At 38.0% G+C, this 24,600-nt stretch overlaps 1 long non-coding RNA gene across 2 annotated transcripts; it reads right to left on the minus strand.

Moving 5' to 3' along the window:
- Positions 1 to 12,669: 12,669 nt before the first annotated feature.
- On the minus strand, positions 12,670 to 23,975 carry LOC117803440. 2 transcript variants are annotated; one of them, XR_004627302.1, is made up of 3 exons: positions 23,854 to 23,975; positions 21,347 to 21,457; positions 12,670 to 13,740 (listed from the first exon to the last, which is right to left on the minus strand). It is a non-coding gene; the product is annotated as an uncharacterized LOC117803440 (long non-coding RNA). The 2 variants fall into 2 exon arrangements; XR_004627303.1 differs by lacking the exon at positions 12,670 to 13,740 and adding an exon at positions 16,661 to 16,881.
- Between the last annotated feature and the right edge of the window lie 625 nt (positions 23,976 to 24,600).

Raw genomic sequence — 24,600 nt, forward strand, 5'->3', positions numbered from 1 at the left:
GAAAGAAAGAACAAGATAAAACCCCAGAAAACAAACTTAATGAAATGGAGGGAAGTGATTTACCTAGTAAGAAGTTCAAAGTAATGGTTGTAAAAATGTTCACTGAACGCAAGAGAAGAATATAGGAACACAGTAAGAACTTCAACAAAGAGATTGAAAATATATGAAAGTTCCCTGCAGAAGTCACAGAACTGAAAATATAATAACTGGACTAAAAAATACACTTGAGGGATTCAACAGCAGACTAGGTGATGCAGAAGAAAGGATCAGTGAACTCAAAGACGGTGGGAAAATGCACCCAAATAGAGCAACAAAAAGAAAAAGTGAAAAAATAGTGAAGATAGCTTAAGGGACCTATGGGACAACATCAAGGGGACTAATGTTCACATTATAGGGGCCCAGAAGAAGAGAGAGAGAAAGAAGCAGAAAACTTATTTGAGGAACTAATGGCTGAAAATTTTTCTAACCTGGATAAGGAAACAGATATCAAGATCCAGGAAGTCTATAGAGTTCCAAAAAAGCTGAAACTAAAAAGACCTGCACCAAGAAACATTATAATTAAAATGTCAAAATTAAAGACAAGGTGAGATTCTTAAAAGCAGCAAGAGAAAAACATCTTGTTACACACATGGAAACCCCCGTAGGACTATCAGCAGGTTTTTTAGCTATAGCCTTATAGGCCAGAAGGGAGTGGCACTATATATTTAAAGCACTGAAATACTTTACCAACGAAAAATACATTACCCAGCGAAGTTATTATTCAGAATTGAAGGAGAGATTAAGAGTTTTCCAGACAAGCAAAAGCTAGGGAGTTCAGCACCACTAAATCAGACAAGAAATGTTAAGGGACTTCTTTAACCTGAAGTAGAGGGTGTTGCCAATCAGTAACAAGAAAACATATGAAAGTATGAATTTCACTGGTAAAGTTGAGCACATTAGAAAGGTAGTGTATTAAATGCTTATAAAGCTAGTTAAAGGTTAAAATAAAAGACAAAGGTAGCAATAACCATAGCTACAATAATTAAGGGATATACAAGATAAAAAGATGTAAGATATGACATCAAAAACAAAACATGTAGGGGACTGGGTAATAAAAATGTAGGGCTTTGGGATGCATCTGGGGCTGGTGACATGCAGTAGGATCCTCTCTCATGATGCTGGACAGCAAGATGCAGCTCCCAATCAGCCACATGATCATGAGGGTAAAGCACTGATATGCTTACAACCATTCTGTACCCACACAACCATGCTATTTTTTCACTTTCAGTTCAGTGTTCAATCAATTACATGAGATATTTAACACTTTATTATAAAATCAGCTTTGTGTTAGAGGATTTTGCCTAACTGTAGGCTAATGGAAGTGTTCTGAACATGTTTAAGGTATGCTAGGTTAAGTTATGATATTTGGTAGGTTAGGTGTATGAAATTCATTTTCAATTAATGATATTTTCAATTTAATATTGGGTTTATTGAGATGTAATTCTACCATAATTTGAGGAATATCTGTATACTGTTATGTATCTAAATTGTTATATGTAAACTTCATGTTAACCACCAAGCAAAAACCTATAGCAGACACACAAAAAACGATGAGAAAGGAATCTAAGCGAACACTAAANTATGTATCTAAATTGTTATATGTAAACTTCATGTTAACCACCAAGCAAAAACCTATAGCAGACACACAAAAAACGATGAGAAAGGAATCTAAGCGAACACTAAAGAAAATCATCAAACTACAAAGGAAGAGAGCAAGAGAAGAAGAAAGGAATAGAGAAACTCCAAAACGGCCAGAAAACAACAGAATGGCAATAAGTACATACCTTTCAAAAAGTACTTTAAATGTAAATGGAATAAATTCTCCAATCAAAAGACAGGGAGTGGCTGAATGGATAAAAAACAAAACTCATCTGTGTCATGCCTATAAGAAACTCACTTCAGATCTAAGGACACACACAGACTGAAAATGAATGGATGGAAAATTGTATTTCAAACAATGAAAACCAAAAGAAAGCTGGGGTAGCCATACTTATATCAGACATAATAGACTTTAAAACAAAGACAACGAGAGACAAATAAGAACATTACATAATGATAAAGGGATCAATCCAACAAAAAGATGTAACGATTTTAAATACCCACATATCCAACATAGGAGTACCCAAATACATAAAACAAATCTTAACAGACCTAAAGGGAGAAGAAGACAGCAATACAATAGTAGTAGGGGAATTTAATATCCTACTTACACCAGTGGATAGATCATCCACACGGAAAATCAATATGGAAACACTGGCTTTAAATGACACATTGGACCAGAGAGGCTTAACAGATATATACAGAATATTCTATCCAAAAGTAACAGAATACACAATTTTCTCAAGTGCACATGGAACATTGTCCATGACAGATCATTTTAGGCCACAAAACAAGTCTGACAAATTTAAGAAGATTAAAATCATACCAAGTATCTTTTCTGATCACAATGGTTTGAAACTAGGAAATCACTTACAAGAAGCAAACTGGAAAATTCACAGATGTGTAAAGATTAAACAACATGCTACTGAAAAACCAGTGCATCAATAAAGAAATCAAAGCAAAATCAAAAAAATTCCTTGAGACAAATGAAAATGGAAATACAACATCCCAAAATGCATAGGATGAAGCAAAAGCTGTTCTGAGAGGCAATTTCACAGTGATAAATGTCTACCTCAAAAAATAAGAAAAACATCAAATAACCTTATTTTACACCTCAAGGAACTAGAAAAAGAAGAATAAATGAAGCCCAAAGATGGTAGAAGAAAAGAAATAACAAAGATCAGAGCAAAAATAAATAGAGAAAAAGACAATAAAAAAGATCAATGAAACCAAGAGCTGGTTCTTGGAAAAGATAAGCAAAAAGGACAAAACTTTAGCTAGACTCACCAGGAAAAAAAGAGACGGCCCAAATAAATAAAATCAGAAATGAAAAAGGAGACATTACAATTGATACCACAGAAATACTAAGGATCATAAGAGACTACTATGAAAAATGTATGCCAAAAAATTGGACAGCCCAGAAGAAATGGATGAATTCCTAGAAATTTACAATCTTCCAAGACTAAACCATGAAGAATTAGAAAATGTGGACATACCAATTCCTAGTAAGGAGGTTGAATCAGTAATTTAAAAACTCCCTACAAACAAAAAAGTCCTGGACCAGATGGCTTCACTAAGGAATTGTACCAAACTTTCAAAGAATTAACATAAATCTTTCTCAAACTGCAATGAAAAATAAGAGGAGGGAACACTTACAAACTCATTTTACTAGGCCAGCATTACCCTGAAACCAAAACCAGATAAGGACACCACAAGAAAGAAAAATTAGGAGTCAATATTCCTGATGAACATAGATGAAAAAATCCTCAACAAAATATTAGCAAACCAAATTCAACAATACATTAAGAGGATCATACATCATGATCAAATGGGATTTATTCGAGTGATGCAAGGATGGTTCAACATCCACAAATCAATCAACATAATATACCACATTAACAAAATGAAGGATGAAATTATATGATCATCTCCATAGATGCAGAAAAGCATTTGACAAAACTCAATAACCATTTATGACAAAAACTCTTAACAAAGTAGGTACAGAGTGAATGTAGCTCAATGTAATGAAGACCACATATGAGAAGCCCATAGTTAACATCACACTCTAATATCAGGAACAAGACAAGGATACTTACTCTCACTAATTTTATTCAACATAGAATTGTAAATCCTACCCACAGCACTTAGGTAAATAAAAGAAATAAAAAGCATCCAAATTGGAAAGGAAGAGGTAAATCTATCTGCAGATGACATATATTATATATAGAAAACCCTACAGCTGCCATCAAAAAATTGTTGGAATTAATAAATGAATTCCGTAAAGTTGCACAACAAAAAATCAACATACAGTAATTGGTTGCATTTCTATACACTTATAACAAACTATCAGAAACAAATGAAGAAAACAATCTGATTTATAATTGCATCAAAAAGAATAAAATACCTAGAAATAAATTAAATCAAAGAGGTGAAAGACCACGGAAAACTATAAGACACTGATAACTTGAAGAGATACAAATAAATGGAAAGACTCTGTGCTCGTGGATTGAAAGAATTAATATTGTTAAAATGTCCATACTACCCAAAGGAATCTACAGATTCAATGCAATCCCTATGAAAATTCCAGTGACATTTTTTTTTTTTACTAGAACTGAAACAAACAATTCCAAAATTTGTATGGAGCCACAAAAGAACTCAAAGAGCCAAAGCAATCTTGACAAAGAACAAAGCTGGAGGCACCATGCTCCCTGATTTCAAACTATATTACAAAGATATAGTAATCAAAACTGTATGGTATTGGCATAAAAACAGACACATGGGTCTGTGGAACAGAATAGAAGGCCTAGAAATAAACCCATGCATATATAGTCAATTAATTTACAACAAAAGAGCCAAGAATATAGGATGTAGAAAGGAGAGTCTCTTAATAAATGGTATTGGGGAAACAGGACAGCAACATGCAGAAGAATGTTTGCATGGATCACTATCACTGGATAGTTTGCATAGGATCACTATTTTACAGAATACACAAAAAGTAATTGAAAATGAATTAAAGACTTTAATGTAAGAACTGAAACCATAAAATTCCCAGAAGAAAACATAGGTGGCAATTTCCTTGTCATTGGTCNCAATACACAAAAAGTAATTGAAAATGAATTAAAGACACTTTAATGTAAGAACTGAAACCATAAAATTCCCAGAAGAAAACATAGGTGGCAATTTCCTTGTCATTGGTCTTGGCAATGATTTTTTTGGATTTGACACCAAAAGCAAAGGCAACAAAAGCAAAACTCAACAAATGTCTCTACATCAAACTAAAAAGCTCCTGCAAAGCATAAAAAGTCACCAAAAAATGAAAGGCAACCTACTGAATGGAAGACATTATTTGCAAATCCTATATCTGATAAGGGATTAATATCCAAAATACATAAAGAACTCAACAACGCAATAGCAAAAAAAAAAAAAAAAAAAAAAAAAAAAAAAAAAAAAAAAAAAAAAAAAAAAAAAAAAAAAAAAAAAAANAAGAAAAGAAAAGAAAAAAACCCAATTAGATTAAAATATGGGCAGGGACTCTGAACAGACATTTTTTCCAAAGAAGACATACATGTGGCCAAGAGGTATATGAAACTAACTATAAATCATAAATGAATGAAATGTAAATCAAAACCACAGTGCACTATCACCTCACACTTGTTAGATGGCCATTATCAAAAAGATAAGAAATGACAAGTGTTGGAAAGAATGTGGAGGAAATGAAACTCTTGTACTCAGTTGGTGTGAATGTAAATCGATGTAGCCACTATGGAAAGTAGTATGATGATTCCTAAATAAATAAATAAATAAATGTAGAACTACCATATGATCCAGTAATTCCACTTCTGGGCATTTATACAAAGAAAATGAAAACACTAACTCGAAAAGTTATATTCACACCTGTGTTCATTGCAGCATTATTTACAATAGCCAAGATGTGGAAACAACGTAAGTCACATGAATGGATAAATGGATCAAAAAACTGTGATATAGGGGTGCCTGGCTGGCTCAGTGGGTAGAGCATGTGACTCTTGATCTTTGGGTCATGAGTTCAATACCCATGTTGCATGTAGAGATTACTTAAAATAAATAAATCTGCTATAAATCTTACATCGATTAAAAAAAAACGGATACACAAACACACAATGGAATATTATTCAGTCATAAAAAATGAAATCTTGCCATTTCCAACATGGATGGATCTTGATGATTTTATGCTAAGTGAAAGAAATCAGAGTGAGAGAGACCAATACTGTGGGATCTCATTTATATGTGGAATAAGAAAAAAAAAAAAAACAAGCTCATAGAACTGATTGGTGGTTGCCAGGGGTGGGAGTTGGGGGTGGTTGAAATGGGTAAAGGAAGTCAAAGTGTGCAAATTTCCAGTTATAAAATAAAAAGTCATGGGGAAGTAATGTACAGCATGGCAACTATTGTTAATGATAATGTATTGCATATTTGAAAGTTGCTAAGGGAATAAATCTTAAAGGTTCTCATCTACAAAAAAATTTTTCTGTAATTATGTGTGGTGACAGATATTAACTAAATTTATTGTGGTGATCATTTCCCAATATATACAAATATCAGATCATTATGTTGTATACCTGAAAGTAAGGTAATGTTGTATGTCAATAATATCTCAATAAAAATAAATAAAAATAAAAATTTTAAGTAAGTGGTGGCCATGACACAAGGAAAGAACTGCCTACAAATCAATAATGAAATATTTGGAATGAGTGAATGTAATTTAGAGTTGCAATATTCAACCTGAAAACTATGGTGTCATATGTGTGTAGAAGTTCCAAGACAGAAATTTGATGATAAAACTTAAGATATCTTGAGTTGCAAATTCCCTGAAGGCAGTGATGTTTCCCCCAGTCAACAAACAGAGTGCCAGACTTAGAACTACTGAAACACATTTCACAAAACCTTTTTGTCATTGGAAAGGGGGGTGTTTTCAAGTAAAATTCGACTCATTCAGATTGCTCTTGACACTGCCCATTTGGACTAATAAAAAGTCAAAATGATTGGCTTTTAAAAACAAGTGTAACCTTCTTACAACAAAAAGAGGTGTCTGTAGTCAATGTCTCCAGCTCCCCTTCTCCTGTTCTCAAGCTTGTTATACTTTTTCATCCCATCACTCCATGGAAACTGTTTTTGTCAATGTCACTAATGACTTCCATGTTGCTAAATCCAAAGCTCTTTCCTGGCTCTCTTTCTTTGACCTGCATGCGGCATTTGACCAACTTGATCACTCTCTCTTCCTTGAAGCACCTTCTATCCTGCTTCCAGGAGGATCCTACAGATCCTCATAGGCACCTGGTTTGCCTCCCACCTTACTGGTTCCTCCCTTTCTCTATGACCTCTGACTGTGAGAGTGCTTCTAGCTCAGTCCGTTGAAACTTGTCGCTTCCTTTTAGCCACTCTCTTGTGGATCTCATTCAGTCTCATGGCATCGAATACTGTCTATATTCTGATGACTTCCAAATTTAGATCTCCAGTCCTAACCTCTCTCTTGATCTCTAGATTCCACTTAGATGTTTAACGGGCATTACAAGATTTATAGATCCAAAACGGAACCTCTGAGCGTCTCTGCTCCTTCAACTCTGCCACACTGAATAGTCTCCATTCCAGTTAATAAACCACACTATTTTGTTAGTTGCGCATGCAAAAAAAATGTTGGAGTCATCCTTGACTTTTTTTTCCCTTTATACCCTACATCTAATACATCAAAAAATCCTTAAGGTCCTATCTTAATTTTTTTTTATTTTTATTTTTTTATGGAGCAGGAGTTTGAGCTCTTTGAATATTTATTTATTTTTTTAAAGTTTTTTGTTTTTTTTTTTAAAGATTTTGTTTTTTATTTATTTATTTGACAGAGATAGAGATAGCCAGCGAGAGAGGAACACAAGCAGGGGGAGTGGGAGAGAAAGAAGCAGGCTCATAGCAGAGGAGCCTGATTATTTTTTATCATCTCTACTGCCACCATAACGTGATCCCATAACGCCGGGATCACGCCCTGAGCTGAAGGCAGACACTTAACCGCTGTGCCACCCAGGCGCCCCATATTTTTTTAAAGTTTTTATTTAGATTTCAGTTAGTTAACATACAGTGTCATATTAGTTTCCGGTGTACAGTATAGTGATTCAACACTTCATACAACACCCAGTGTTCATCACAGCAACTGCATTCCTTAATCCCCATCACTAATTTTACATATGCCCCCCCCCCATAACCTTAATGTTTTTCTAGAATGTGATTATTTTTTTATCATCTCTACTGCCACCACCCTGGTCCGATCCACCATTACGATCTCTTGCCTGGGATATTGCAGTTGCCCTCTGATTGGTCTTCCTGCCTCAGTCTTTGGCTCTTTCTACAGTTCAACAGCCAATGATGTCAATTTTGCTAAGATTTTTCTTAAGACCTTCCACTTCACTCAATGTAAAAACCAAATCCTTACAATGGTCTCCATAGGCAGGAAGTCTCCCTTTGCTTTTCTAACCTCACTCTGTCCCCACCTACTCTGGAGTGTATCGGGCCTGTGCTTACCACAGGATATTTGCACTGGCTATTCCCTTTGCCTGGAATGTTTTTTCTCCAGATACCTGCAACAAATCAGTATTCCACTTTTTCCAAGTCTTTGCTCAAATATCACCCTCTTAACAAAGCCTTAAAATTTTTGTTTGAAATTCTAACACTTCATTTCCACATCTTATTTTATTTTTGTCCGGAAGACTTATCACCTTCTAATAGGCTCTATATTTTATGCATTTATTCTATTTATCACAATCTCCTCCCAGTAGAAATTAAGGCCCACACAGGTAGGGGTTTTGTCTTTTTTATTCAGCCCTGTGTCTCCAGCGTGGAGCCTGGCACACTGACAGCATTCAATAATTATGTGTTGATTGAACAATTATTGATTGACAAGTTCGTTTCGCATATGTACAGAAACCCAAACAAGGCTAAAATAGAGCTACTCTAACCTATAATATACAGAATGGTGAAGCAGGCAGTTTATTTTATCGTGAACTCATTTGTGTGTTCTAGAATTCTCTGGTCCAGGGCTCTTATCTGCCCTGCAGCACTCCAGGACCTGAAGACGTTCCAAGCTCTTCAAGCACCCAAATGGTTTTGCACTGACTTGCCTGCCTGAGGGTCCCCAATACCATATCTCATCCAAACAGATGCTGATGCTCTTGACCAGCTCGCCTGTCCCCCAGTGCGGATTTTCATTCATTGCCAAGATGCTTGCTCTAAGCTACAGTCTTAACACTACAAATTGTGTAAATAGTTGATATCCTGGAATATCACCTCTTGGCAAAGCCACCCTTTCAAAAGCCAGGAGCTCCTCCTCTGTCTTTCTAATCCTACTTCAAAACTCGCCCAGAAACACTTTAATAATTGTATGCATTTTATATACAAGCATTGAGTTAGACACTGCAGGAGAAGTAGAAATGAATAAGACACTGTTCCTAGACTTATGGAGTCGTCAATATAGTGAGTAGCCAAAGACAAGCAGAGAAAGAATGGTACTATTTAGTAATCCAGGGTGTGGTAGAATGGGAGTTCAGTGGTGGGACAAACCACATCCAGATGAGGAGAGCCAGAGACTTATTTAAGAAATTAAAATCTGAAGTTGACCTTGAAGGATAAGTAGGCTCTCAGTGGGTGGACATGCGGAATAGAAGGAAAATATTTCAAACAGAGGAAACCATTTGAGACACATAGGTTGGAAAGCAAAGGGCATCTTTAGCCAATGGTAAGTCCTCCTGTTTTACTAGAGTGATAAAGTATGTGAAAGTTGAAGGTAGATGAAGCCATATGATAAAAAACGTTGAAAAACAAGAGTTTGACTTTAATTTAATAAGCAATGGGGAACATGTTAGGTTTTTGAGCTGGAGAATGACACAGTCAAAGCCAAGCTTTAAGAAGTGTAATGCACAGTGGAGAGCCATGCTGGAAAGCTCTTCCAACAGGCGAGGTGACGGAAAATGCCCGTTTGTGATAGAGTAGTGGTTCTACTAGGGGAGACAGGGAGGGGTATTACAGAGTTGGAATCTTTATGATATAATCATTGATTGGTTGTGGGGAAGGGAGGAGAGAAATTTGACTCTGGGTTTCCTCCCTGAGTCACCTTGTGGCTGAGTGAAGCCATAACAAATGAGAAGAGGCAAGTTTGAAGGGAATATAATGTGGTGGTTCTGGTTATGCTGAGAATGAGATGTTCATGAAATAGACAGATGGAGGGATCTGGTAGCCAGTTGAATATTCTGGTCTAAATGAAGACAGAATTTAAGAGCAAATTATAAAAATTTAGGGTTATTTCAATAACTACCAAGGTTGAAGTCTTAGAACTTAATGAAATAATTGTAGACTTTACAGAACATTTAAGAGTGAGGGGCTTATGGGGCGCCTGGGTGGCTCAGCCAGTTAAGCCTCTCCCTTCAGCTCAGGTCATGATTCCAGGGTCCTGGGATCAAGTCCTGCATCGGGCTCCCTGCTCAGTGAGGAGCCTGCTTCTCCCTCTCCCTCTGCTGCCCCCCCCCGCCCCGCCCTGCCGCTTGTGCTGTCTGTCAAATAAATAAATAAAATCTTAAAAAAAAAAAAGTGAGGGGCTTAGGTCAGCACATTGAAGAATATGATAGATGCATTTATTCAGATGTGAAAATAATATTTTGGTTTAGTGTGTGGGATATTTGTATTAATGATGTAAAAGACCCTTTTGGCTTAAATTTGAAAGACGAAATTTGGGATGGAATAGTGAATCTGGGATAGCAAGCAGTCTTTCCTAAGTTTCCTGACATCACAATACAGTCAGGTCTGTGTGTTTGTGTTCCTGGTGTGGCTGAATCTACGTATGCATCATCACAGGTGGAAAGGGATTTGATAATTCATCAGAAAAATCCAGAAATAATTCCTGAAAATATGTAAATCATTGATAATGAGTTTGGAGTCCTATATCTCTCAGGAATATTCGTATTTTAATAGGAGTCTCCTAAACGACACACAAACTTCAATCAAAGTAATTAATAATTAATGACATGATTTCAGATATAATACAAGCCAATAAACATTATTTCTGAATGGAAATCACACAACATATATGGTCCCTTACTCAGGGTACTATACTAGTGAATAGGTAAGAATAGGTTACAGTATACATACTGATTATTTGTAAAGAGAGGTTTTTGCAATTAAAAAAATTTCCCTTGAAATACATTTAATGCTATTAATATTTTCTTAGCTAAAAGAGTGTGGTAATTGGGTGTATATCAACCCCAATACTCACCCCAAGTCTTTAGAGAAAAGATGGTCCATAAGTTCAGTATAAAAGTTAGGCGGGACCTGGATAACCAGAGAGGAGGAGGGGGGAGCCCTCCATCTGAGCAAGAGATGGTCAAAGAGTGTGTGTGTGTGTGTGTGCGTGTGTGTGTGTGTGTGTGTGTTGGGGTGTGGGTTTAAACTTTTTACAAAACAAACTGAGATAATACATAAAGAAATAAAGAAGAAAAATGATGATGTGGATATTTTCTAGGGATAATATCACCTGTTTTTGCTCTATTTTTTTTTTCTTCCAAAGAGATTTTTTTTCCCACCCATTTCTTTCCTTTGGGAAAAAGGGCCTGTCCAGTTTTTCTTTACCCCAAACCTAAACATATAGGTCCACCCTGTGCCAGAGCACTAGATCAGAAGTATGACTTACTGAGTAAGGAGATGAAGGGTTTCATCTAAAACCTGAAGACAGATTTTGGTGAAGCCACAGAGAGACTATGCAGGGTTGTGTAAAGGATTGCAGATCCAGACAGCAGAGCGTATCACAGCTAATCTTAAGTCTATTTGGTTTTGTTTTATTTTTTTAAAGTGTTTTTTTAAAGGAATCTCTACACCCAACATGGGGCTTGAACTCATGACCCCGAGATCAAGAGTCACACGCTCGACCAACTGAGCCTATTTGTAAGTCTCACTGTATAACAAGGGTAGGCTCCAAAGTTCATAATTCTGTCATCCTGTCAAAAAAAAACATCGGCCAAGGAGAAGGAGACCCCAAAGAGGGGCAGTTTGTGAAGAAAGTATAACTACTTGTAATTTGATTTTAAATTCTCTTTCCTTCCCTATTGGCCTTATCTGTACATTGTTATAAAACAGGTAAGCTGAACATTTTATGAGGCTTAGTGTTAGAATAGCAGGATATATTTATGATATTATGTCATCATCCCAAGAAGCATTTATTAAGTGACTAATAGTTGCATTGGCACATGGACAATTAATCTAACATGGTTGTTTCAGGAGCTGGAAGATTTGTAGGTATCAGCAGTATTTTCTTGGGCTCATCCTTTGCCTTACATACACGTAATTTCGAGAATTCTTTTCATCTTAGTGTATAAATATTCTTTATGCTTTTTTGCATTTTTAAAGGATTAAAGCCTCAAAGAAGAGTTTTGGTAGCTGACAAAGGCAAGAATATAATCTAAATAAGTAAAAACTTAAGCTATGTAAAAATTATAGAGATTTAAGTGTGATCCTAATTATATTTATTAAATACTGTTCAATTTAGGTAGTACACTGTGTCTTTACTATCTGTAAATCAATACTGGGTTTAAGTGAAATGTGTGTACTTTTCATAAACATGTTTGATTTTCATAGGTCAAACATTTTATAAATCGAGACCTAGGATAAGTAAGTCAGTGTCATGAAGACATAAAGCTCTAATTAAGAGTAAAATATAAGGGAGATACAGCATGTGGTTATCATTCTTTCCATCTGTAGGCATTAGCCTTGATTTGATTTAGAGCTATTTCATATAATCTTCATGTACACAATGCTAAGAGCATAAACAGACCGTATCAGTAACCTGTCTCAGGAAAGGGGAATAGGAACCACGTCCTGGCCGGGAGATACTGGAAGACAAATTCATCTCTGAACATTTCATTTTGTATTTCTATCTTCTGAGTGGTATAAAATGTGTAGGCATATCAAAGTTCATAACAAAAATTGCTTATGCCATTAGGAAGACGTATTTATTTTCAACAATGTAAGGGGAAAAGCATACAACTGGGGTGGAGAGAGAGGGAGACAGAGAGAGAGAGACAGAGAGAGACCTGCTGCAGACATCACCTGAGTGGGAAATTACACAGCCTGCACACACATGCACGCTCTGCACACACACGCACAGAATTCATCTCTGACAATTTAATTGTTTAATGGTAGGACTAACAAGGACTCCTTTCTAAAGTAATGGCATATAAAGGCTTCCTAGTGAAGTTAATATTCCTGCTGCATTTGATGGGTGTTTCCCATTTGTGCAGTTCTGCCCTAACAGACTCCTGGTGTTGGATGAGGGGAGGCAGGAGGGGCGGTGGTGTCTGTGTTCAATAGCAGAATCTGGTGAGTGCTTTAGCCTGTGACCTTAGCCATTAAAGCAATAAATCTGAGGCCACGACTGCACCAGAGCAATTGCTCACATTGGTTGTAATGTCTTGGCTTGCAGTCCTAGGATCTGGTCTTCTTGGACTGATGGCTGGGTGTTTTGAGTGCAGAGCCCTTGCTTGCACAGTTGTCTGTTTTCTCTTAGATCACTAGTACCAGAGTTTGGCAGCCATTCATGCTGAGGTTTTAGGACTTCAGTTTGACCAGTCTTCTAGATAATGAAATGAATGATGTCTCAGATGCTAGGATTTGAATTCTCATCCGGAGTCACAGTCTCTTCTCATATTTCCTTATGGTTCAGCCTCTGCTCATTTCTGTGCTTTAATTGGATCCCTGGGTGGCCTGCCTGTTACAGCCACGTACATAACAATGCATGCTCTGTGGAAGAATAGCTGTGTCTCAAGAAATAGAAAGTTCCCCAAGCAGACCCTCATTTGGTAGTTTCCATTCTTAAATCAGTACATTTTGCATTCATTACTCTGGTTAACTTGGCTTTGAAAAAAAGGTTTTGTTGCCTGTATCAGAGAAACCCAGTGGTGGTGGTGGAGATAGAGTCTGACCACAACAGAGAAGGCGGGTTTACTCTGGAGCGTGGTTTCCGGTTGGTTGTGGAACAGCTCCCATGCTGTCTGCTCCTCTCGCCGGAGCGCTGTCTGTGTCTTTCAGTCTAGGAAAAGGCTTAGTAGGCAGAATTGAAAATGACAGACTATTTTTAACACAGGCTTTATATCCTACAGTTCTGGTTCTTACTTCTATTATCATTACTTATTCATAGACTTTTATTCCCAAATATCATTACCCTTTACAGTAATAGGATCAGCAAAGCAACCACTTAAAACAAAACAAACAAATGCAGGAATCCACGTCCTACTCACAGAAACATTTTTTCCCTTCTTGCCAGTTCTCTCTCTCTGACTACCTGGGGGAAAAGGAGTACTTATCAGTCACTGAGAAGCTCTGCTGCTTCAAGAATACCAGTGGAACAGAGGGGCTTGGCAGTAGGTAACGATATGAAGGCACCGACAGTCGAAGGAAACAGGAAGGAGGTAATGAAATCTGAAAAAAACAAGGGAAGGAAAAAAGGAGTGGAGGAAGGTGGGAAGTGGAAAGAAAACTAAGAATACACAGTGTGTGTTGCTTAAATTCAGTCTCAGCAGAAGCAAACACCCATCTAAAACAGATCTTATTTAATTAGAGTGACTCTGAAGCAAGATTGTGTAATTATTCCCTATCTAGCAACAACAGCCACATGTCCTGAGGGCCTACTATATGCCAGATGCTTTCTAAAGGTTATTTGATGTACACAACGTTTAATAGTGGGCATGACTATCTCCATTTTACAGTTAAGGGGACTGAGGCTTAGAAAGGCTAAGTGGCTTGTCTATAAAGTGTATGCCTCAATTGGGGAGACCTGGAATATCAACTCAGATCGTTTGAATTCAAACCCTATGCTCATAACCACTATAATTTTTTCAGACTGACTTCCACTGTGTCATATGCCTTGCATTTTATTTGGTCATTTGTCTATTTATTTATTTATCTATCTATTTATTTATGTATATACCACATTGTTCCAGAAATGATTTAAGATGGTGTAAATGCCTTGGAGCTATGCATATATCTAAGCAGCTGGCACATGGTTAGGACAGTCTATGTACTTGTTGATTGAGCCACGGAACGTCAATTGTCAAGAGTTTAGAATACTTTCACTGTGGAGTCCTCTTCCTTTTTTATCTTTAAAAGTAGGCCAGCCAGAAAGCCATCTGTGCAGGAAGGTTTGGTGACAGGAACCAGAGTCTGGACTAACTACCCTCCCCAAACCTTTTCTAGACCTTTGCTTCTCTCTTACCGTGCTTTATGGGAATTATTTCTCTTCAGCAATTAATTATAGAAACATGAAAAGTGAATTTGCAGGAGAAAGAAAGGATAACTTTACCCTGGAATAACCTGGCAAACACTTCAGTCAGCTGTTCAAGGTCAACATCAACAGTAATAAGTCATGTTGACAATATGTACTCTTGATCCAGTGTATTGAAAATAGCACTTTACCTCTGTGATCTTCCTCCCCAAACCCATAACTTCAGTCTAACTGTGAGGAAAACATCAGAAAAATCCCAAGTAAGTGACATTATGTAAAATACCACACCCCAGTACTCCTTAAAACTGTCAAGGGAAGACTGAGAAACTGTCACAGTCAAGAGGAGCCTAAGCAGACAGAGTGACTACATGTAATGTGGTGTCCTGAAACACAAAAAGGACAGTAAGTGGAAACTAAGGAAATATTAATAAAGTATGGACTCTAGTTAATTATAATGTATCAGAATTAGTTCATTAATAGTAACAAACATATTATACTAAAGTATGATGTTAAAAATAGGGGAAATTGAGTGAAGGGAATATGAAAACTCTCTGTACCATTTTCTCAAATTTTCTGCAAATCTTAAACTGTTCTAGGGGCGTCTGGGTGGTTCAGTCAGTTAAGCGTCCCACTCTTGATCTCAGCTCAGGTCTTGATCTCAGAGTCATGAATTCGGGCCCTGAGTTGGGCTCCATGCTGGGCATGGAGACTAATAATTAGTTAATTAATTAATAAAACTGTCCTAAAAAATAAAGTGTTTTTTTTTTAAAGATTTTATTTATTTATTCGACAGAGATAGAGACAGCCAGCGAGAGAGGGAACACAAGCAGGGGGAGTGGGAGAGAGAAGCAGGCTCATAGCAGAGGAGCCTGATGTGGGGCTCGATCCCATAAGGCCGGGATCACGCCCTGAGCTGAAGGCAGACGTTTAACCGCTGTGCCACCCAGGCGCCCCCTAAAAAATAAAGTTTTAAAAAATATTTACACACACACACACACACACATGCACATGTGAATTGACCAAGACATTTGAGAGAACCAATGACATGACTAGAAGTAGAATATATGTCCCTGTCTTGAAAACCTATTCTAACAATTGAGATGGATAGCTTTTCCTTGAATTAATGCAATTTTGTTTCCTGTTGATCTCTGGTTTTTTATTACCAGCTTTTGAATATCTGAAGATAGGATGAAGATGCTGAGGAAGAGTCTACTGAGTTTCTGATGACCTTGAGTAAATAAATGTCATCGCAACATACACTTATGGAGCCTTACTGGCTCTAGGACGCATATAGTTCAACTCGTGTTCCAGACCTTTCAGTGATGTCATCCTGTATCCAGTTCACTATCAAGCTATTCCAAGGCCTTAATTTAGTTCTTCAGAACTCAGCAAGAGTTCCCGAATCACTCCAAAAATTGATCAAATAATTATTTCAATTCAAAACTCTACTGCCACGTCCTGTTTGGCTTAATGTTTATTGGAAACTCCCAATGTCTTATATGTAGCCGTACCAGTGACAATATCACGAATAGAAATCACAGATATTTGCATATCACATTACAGTTGCTGTAGATATTGCAAAATATCGTTTACACTCTTCACTACTTTGAAATTATGGTAGTTATTAGATTTGCTACTGTATCTTGATATTTAATGCATTAATAAAGAAGTACATGTGTTACTGTAGCAAACATTTAAAAATATTTTGATTCTTGTATTTTAATATAATTGGTTTCCTCTGTAATCCTATGGAGCTTTTAAAATACAATTAAAAACATTTTTTCTGAGAAGGGGTCCAAAAGCTTCCGCAGATTCCCAAAGAGGCTCATGACATAAAAAAGAGTAAGAATCTTTGACGTAAGTAGAAAGAACACTGAACTGGGACTCATGAATCCTGAATTGTGTAATTTCCATACAATACCTTGACCTCTAGGTTCCTCATTTTTCTCACCATTGTGCACCTTTAAGAAGAAGGAAAAAAAAAAAGTCCAGGCAGATCAAATCAGATAACACATAGGGGAATGCCTGTAAATTGCAAAACCATATAACTGTAAGGAATTGCTGTTATTGTTATGTTTGGCCATTAGATAAAAATGACTTTTTACCAAGGTTTTAAATGTAGTTAATTGCTAGGAATATTCCTCACTCAATGATTTAGACCATGCTTACATGAGCAAAATGAAATGGAAAATTAAATCAATTCTCTGGATGATAACTCATGCTAATAGGTTCCTACATTTGCTTGCAACATCCAGATAACCAAAGAAAATGTGTTTTAACTTGAATTAGCAGCATAGCTATATCACAATTCTCAACTTTACTTTGAATGTATAGATTCAAATGCCAAAATTGAAGTTCTTAATACTAAGAGGAATAGAATTACTTTCAGAACCCTGTTCTAGTGACATTACTCCGAATGTCCACACTGAGATAACTCATGTGTTCTAGAGACATTGATGGCTGTTTGTGCATCAGGACACATGCGTATCATTGATTAAAGATTTCTTCTGTACTAGGTAAACATTTTCAATTCCATTTGTATTTACAGACCCTAAACCACTTGGACTTCTGTATAATACATAAGTCTTAGGACAGTGTTGTCTAGTTAGACCCTCAGCAGTTTGCAAGTGGGGAACATTTTCAATGAAAAGGCAGGCTTACCCTTGCTTTATGGTGTCTAGGTCCTTAGCAGTCTATACATAACTAAGTGCAGTCATGCTTTAAGGAAACTTACAAACCAAACTGTAAACTGAAAGGACTTGAATTAGTTAGAAGATCAAACAAGGAATTCAACGGGAAAATCTTAGTGAGTCTGTTCCTTTCCACACTCTAATATAAAAGTAAGTTCCTTCATTCAGTCTAAAGAAATCAGTAATTGCATTTTCTTTCTCTGCTATCTCTTCCCACAAGTTTTCATACCAATACAAATGTATGGGTTTAATTTGATTGATGATGCAATTATGTTAAGAAGACCTACTATAACCATATTGACTTGCTGGAAAATACTTTCAACAAAGAGACAATCATCTGGGCAATAGCCCATTACTTGGTAGAGAAAGCACATTGCACATTATGATAGCTTGTCAGGGCTGCCATAACGAAGTTCTACCAACTGGGGGGCTTCAACAACAGAATTTAATTTTCTTGCAGTTCTGGAGCCCGGAAGTCTGAGATCAAGGTGTTGACACAGTTGGTTCCTTCTGGGGGCCGAGGGAGAGCATCTGCTCCATACCAAGCCCTTAGCTTCAGGTGGTTGGCTAGTAATCACTAGCATTTCTTGGCTTGTTGAAACATCACCTGGATCTCTGCCTTCATTTTCACAAAACATTCTGCCTGTGTGGGTGTGTCTATGTCCATATTTCCTCTTTTTATAAGGACATTAGTTATACTGGATTACAGCCCACCCTAATGATTTCATCTTAACTAATTCTATCTGTAACAACCCTATTTCCAATTAGGTCACATTCTGAGATGGTGGGGTTAGTGATTTCACATATGAATTGGGGGAGGGGACACAATTCAACTCATAACACACACACTAAGTGTTCGATATACAGTTGGTACCCTGAATGGAAAGGTAATAGACTTGCAAAGACCTAGAGGGGCATCTCTTCTTGAGGAGACACGTGGGCAAAGCTCTAATGCCAGTGTAACCATGTATGTAACTCAGCGGCTAAATTAATACAGACCCCCATCCATCCTTAAAGTAACTTCTGGCAGCAGTTTTAATTTTTATTCTGAAGTCTCTCTAATGGTCTCCTGGGGTTTTATCTAAAAAAGCAGCTTTACGTGAGTCACCCTGGGCTAAATGACTTTCTGCTGTCAGATGGGTCATGCTTATACTACAGTTCCTCACTCCCTCAGGAACACGTTGGTTTTGTTTATCACACAGTTTGAGGGGACATCGCTACTGCCTAAGGACTTAATGTTTCTGAGAGTATATCCAAAGCAGGGAGATCGACATTGGGACCAGCCTTTAATTGAAATAAATCAAAGGAATGTGTTTAGACCCAGACTAAGGTTCCAAATCAAACTTAAGAAAGAACTTTCCCTTTACTAACTTATTTTCTTGAAATCAAGACCTGAGCTGAGATCAGGAGTCAGATGCTTAACCGACTGAGTCACCTGGGTGCCCCTTTCTTCACGTTTTATTGAAGATACCAATATACATGGTTTAAAATGTCGCAGTTCTGTAAGACTCATAACTAGAACCAATGATTTCCATTCCCCTTCTACCCATCTCCAATTATGACTACCTAGAAACAACCACTTGTGACACTTCTAGGTCTTTCTTTTGGTACTTACCTTCGTGTTTCTAAATAACATTTTTTAATGCTCCTTCCTCATATTTTTTGTTTTAGTTATATCTATTCTTGCCTTCCTACCAAGTAAGGTGAGGCTTCGGTTCTCTTATAGCTCTCCCTATTCTTCCCTCTTCTCACCTCATCTTCTTAATATATCATGATTTTTAGCTAGTTGAATATTCATTCAGATTCTTAAGTATGTAAGTACTTTGCACAACTTGCCATGTAGCGAACAATAATTGCATTTCCTTTTTGTAAAGCTCTTTTCCCCCCTGTCTTGGATTAATAATTGCTTGTTATTTTTTCTTCTTACTTCTTTATGAATCTAATGCATGTGCTGCCTGCATATAAATCTCCTTTCCGTATTTCTTCCTTCTCTTCCTCACACCTCCCGCCCCCACCTCCCACCTAAGCTCTCTCACACACACTTTCTCTCTCCAGGCATCCTTCCTGGAGCCCTCCATTTTTCTGATCCAATCAGAGGCCCTGATTGCTCCCTAGGGCTGCCGCCTCCAGCTGTCATCCTGGGATTCCCATTATCATCTTGGGGTTCCCTATGCCTCATTCCTGTGATCAATCCCTTACCCCTGTTTCTTAGATCCTATATATTCTTCTTTCAAACTTCTTTTTGGTGGATTACATTTTTAAGTAGCTTCCCAAGAAAGGGCACATAGAAGGGACATTTTCTGAGACATCGTGTGCCAGTTATCAGTTATGGCCTGTCAGCCCAATTGTCCCTCTTTGAGGGTCCTGGAGCTGGACGCTGTAAACACTTCTTCTTTGCCAGCTGGGACAAGGTTAGTTTTTGTCAATAGAGGGTTCTGGAAAGACACTGCCAGGCATGGCAGGGAAAAGGGTTTCTCTTCCTAGCTCCCACGGGTAGCTGCTAGCAAGTGTGCAGGGAGCACAGGGAACCTTGCCCTCCAGCAAGTTTCTCCTCTCACCCCCAGCACGTGCCTCCAGTTCTCCCGCCCGTAACTTCTACTAAGCCAGCTCCCACTCTCTCCCGTGGGTAGCCTCCTACATACTGGTTTCAGTGCGATGCACCCCAGTGGGCAGTTTCCCACAGACCAGCTTTGGCCCTCGGTACTCCAGTGAACCTCTCCACCATCCCACGGGCTTCAGTGGTGCTCTCTATGAAGAGGTCTGGATGGTAGCCTTTAGGAAAGGAGGCTCTTCCAAGTTCATTCCTTCCTTGTGTTGGGGTTCTCTGCCTCAGAAGCAACTGCTCACTACACTTGGTATTCCTCTATGTTTTAGGGTTCTCATTTACCACATTAATCATCTACTAATCAATAATTTGTCATATTAAATTTTCCCTGCGTCTGACTGATACACTCCCCACATCTGAAAATGTGTTTATCCTCTTATTTGATTGAACTTAGGTAGGCAGAGCATTTTGGGTTGAAAATAATAATTTCCTTCAGAATTTTTGATTCTGTTGCATTTATTTCTAGTTTCCATTGTTATTACTGAGAAGTCTGATGCTGTGCTGGTTCCCGTTCTGTTGCATATGACATTTTTAAACATTTTTGGAAGCATTCAGGGTCTTTTTTTATTACCAGGTTTCTGAAATTTCATGTGTCTCGGAATGGGTAAAGTGTTGGGAATACTCTGGCAACTCACGTCATTGAATTCTACGATATTTTCTTGGATTTATTTCTGTAATAGCACCCTCCTTTTGATTTTCTCTACTTATTCTTTCTGGAATTCCTATTGCATGGATATTGGACATTCTACATTGGTCTTCTAGTTTTCTAAATTTTCTCTTCCATTTTCCATCTCTTTTTTGTTTGTTTGTTTTTCTGGAAGATTAAGTCAATTCTATCTCACAGTCTTTCTCTGCTATTGTGTATTTAAATTAAGAGTGAGGCACTAAGAAACTGTATGGAAGCCTTGGTGTGAGTGGTGGGGTGGGGGTGGTGCTTCTGGAATGGTAGTCTTCATTACAAGGTGGCAGAGCTGGACCATGTCCTAAGTGCCCCCAGCAGTCAGCATCTGTGAGGCTCTTGGGTTGGTCAATTTTCCCAGAGAAGAATCTTTCAGTCTTCTGTTCGGGGGTATCAACCCAGATGCCAGGATTCTAGGGAGCCAAATTAAAGAAGAGCAATGAAATTCTCACCTTTTGTATGTAGACTTCGATTATCAGGGCATATCCCTGTCCTTGGCTTCCTGATGTGCTATGTCCTGAGCCATTTGATGGAGCTTCCTCCCAGAGCAAACCAATCTTCCACTGGGATGGGAAAAGGTAGTTACTAGGTGGAGTGGAGGAGGGGATCTAAGAGCCCTAACTGCTTCCTATACAGACTTTCCCTACCCTTCCATTTTAAGTCCCACCTGACCAGCTCTTTGAAGTATGTAATACCTGTAATTTCTAGACCATACTGGGGTTCTATACAGTTAATGGTCTTGCTTCTGGGTTACCCTATTTTGCTTTGTGCTGGTTTAAATTTTCAGCTTCTTTTAGCTACTAAGTAATTTACACTCATCTATTTGCTTCTAAATTCGAACAGTTTACACTGCCCTCTCCTTTGCCCTGCTTGCATTTATGGATTTATGTCTTTCAGGAACTCTATGTGAGGCCCTGGAAGGAAGTAGCGGTAAACATATGTGCTCACTGTGTTGTGTTTGATCAGAAGTCTTTTGCTTCTTACAGTTTCATGCTAAGAGATATGGGATAAGAAATCATTTCTCACATTAGGCTTGTGGAGTTAAACTAGATGTGTTACATTTTCCAAAAGGAAAGCTTACTATTGGGGGAATAGCAGATTTGAATCAAAATATGAATATAGAATATATATGAATGAATATAGAACATAGACATTTGAGACCTCAAGCATCAACATTTATGGCAAATTAGAAATTCACTGAATAGATGAAAAATACAATCAAATGGCTAAAATTAAAAGGAATTTATATATTTCACAATACCATGCTTCTTGATATGGATGGACAAACTAATCTCTCCCAAATCTCAGAACATAATAGTTGGAAACAGAAAGTTACACCCTTGATATATCTAAATAAGTTTGCAATCTAAATTGCTTATAAAAGAGGAAATTGGCTCGTTAATTTCTTTGTCAGTATTTCCCATGTTTAGAGATTTCTATTTATTGTTATGTCTTTCAGATTTCAGAGAAAAAAAAGGTGGTCAGAGATGAGCAGAGGGGCACACGGTAGCAGCAGGTGTCCACTTGGACCCTCAGAGTCACTCACCAGTAAATGTAGAGTCATGAGCAACATGTGAAAACAGTGTATGAAAAAGTCTGCTTCTCTTCACGCTCACCAATAGTCCCAAATAATTTTAAATCCCTTCATTCTTTTTACTTAAAATGACTTTTTCTTTGTGCATTTGTAACAGGTATAGCATTTCTGAAAAATTTAAACCAATGTACTTTTAAATTCCTCTTAAAAATGTGAAGCTTACTGAGTGATATCTTTATTCTCTGAGCCAATATTTTATTGCTTTAGAGAGAGAGCAGGTACCAGCTAGAAAAACTTTATTGCTCAGTGCTGACTGTTAAGTTTCTGTGTGTTTGTTTGGTTGGTTTTTGCAACCTGAATGAAAGAAAAGTCTTAAAAGCCAGGCTTGGTTGAGAGCGAAGTTGTTAAGACTTCTCTCCATTTATAAAAACCAAAACTTGGAGACCCGAACATAAAGTTTGGCATAAGAGAAGGTGGACTGGGAAATAAAGCGGTGTCTCCTTGCCTGGAGACAAATGAAGGGTGAAGGATGGAGTGAGAGGAGGGAGGAAGATCCAGGAGGTGCAAGATGAGGGTGCAGATACGCCTGGATCCCTGAGAGAGGACCCAGCAATCCTACTCCTGGTCACAGAAACCCCAGGGTAACTGCAGATGGGGCAAGGAGACTAAGAATAGCCACGCTTGCACTTTGGGTGGCAACGAACAAAGTTCCATCTCTTCCCAATGGAGAGTAAGGAATACCATCAGCAAATTAGTGGCACCTTGAAATTTTGTCTTCTATTCACAAACTGGTTTTTTTTTAAAAAAAATAATACTAGGTAACATTTAAAGTTTTTTAAATAGGCTGTGGACACTGTCCTAAGCACTTTACATGGATTATTTTGTGGTTTTTTTCTGCAGTTAGTTCTGTAAGAGGCACTCTTTCATGGAGGGGCTACGGAGATGTAAAGAAGGTAAAATACTTTGCCCATGGTGCTCGTCAGTGAGTGGTAGAGCCAGGACGGGAGTCAAGATCTCGCTGTCAGAAGCTGGTGATTCCTCTGCAGAACTGCCTCTCTGGTGCGCCCCCCTCCGCNCTTTACATGGATTATCTCGTGGTTTTTTTCTGCAGTTAGTTCTGTAAGAGGCACTCTTTCATGGAGGGGCTACGGAGATGTAAAGAAGGTAAATACTTTGCCCATGGTGCTTGTCAGTGAGTGGTAGAGCCAGGACAGGAGTCAAGATCTCGCTGTCAGAAGCTGGTGATTCCTCTGCAGAACTGCCTCTCTGGTGCGCCCCCCTCCGCCCTCCCCTCACTTAGAAGCTTTCTGCTACCCCCCTCCTCCTAAACAAAAGAGGGTAAGCTCTGTACCTAACCATCTATATTAGTTCAGAGTTTGACGAATTGCAGTACAGAGAGTCCCGACTTATGCTGGTTTCACTTACGATTTTTCCACTGCAGGATGGTGTGAAAGCGATTTGAATTCAGTAGAAACCATACTTCGAATTTTGAATTTTTCTCTTCCCAGGCTACTGATATGCTGTGCATTCCTCTCCCATGATGCTGGGCAGTGGCAGTGAGCCACAGCTCCCAGGCAGCCTCGTGATCCCGAGGGTTAACAACCGACGTACGCACAACCATTCTGTAGTCACACAGCCGTGCTGTTTTCACTTTCAGTATTGCACTGTTCAGTATTCAATAAACTACACGAGATAGTGAACACTTTATTATACAACAGGCTTTGTGTTTTTTGCCCAACTGTAGGCTAATATAAGTGTTCTGAGCATGTTGAAGGTAGGCCAGACTGAGCTGTGATGTTCAGTAGGTTAAACGTACTAGATGCATTTTCCACTACTGATATTTTTAACTTACGATGAGTTTATTGGGATGTAATCCCATTGTAAATTAAGGAAGATCTGTACTTGAAACTCATTTATCCTAAACTGTGACCCCAACCAGGCAGCACTTAAATATTTTTTAACTTCATTAACATATAATCTACACATTGTAAAATTCACCCATTTTAAGTGTCCAATTCAATTTTCATAAGTTTCCTGGGCTGTGAAACCATGCCCGTAATCCAGTTTTAGAACATTTTTATCACCCCTAAAATTCTCTGGTATCTATCTATAATATACATTTGTAGACACCCTCAACACCAGACAACCACTAATCTACTTTCTGTCTTTATA

This window comes from Ailuropoda melanoleuca, chromosome 8 (genome assembly GCF_002007445.2).
Source record: "Ailuropoda melanoleuca isolate Jingjing chromosome 8, ASM200744v2, whole genome shotgun sequence".
In the NCBI taxonomy this organism is placed as follows: domain Eukaryota; kingdom Metazoa; phylum Chordata; class Mammalia; order Carnivora; family Ursidae; genus Ailuropoda; species Ailuropoda melanoleuca.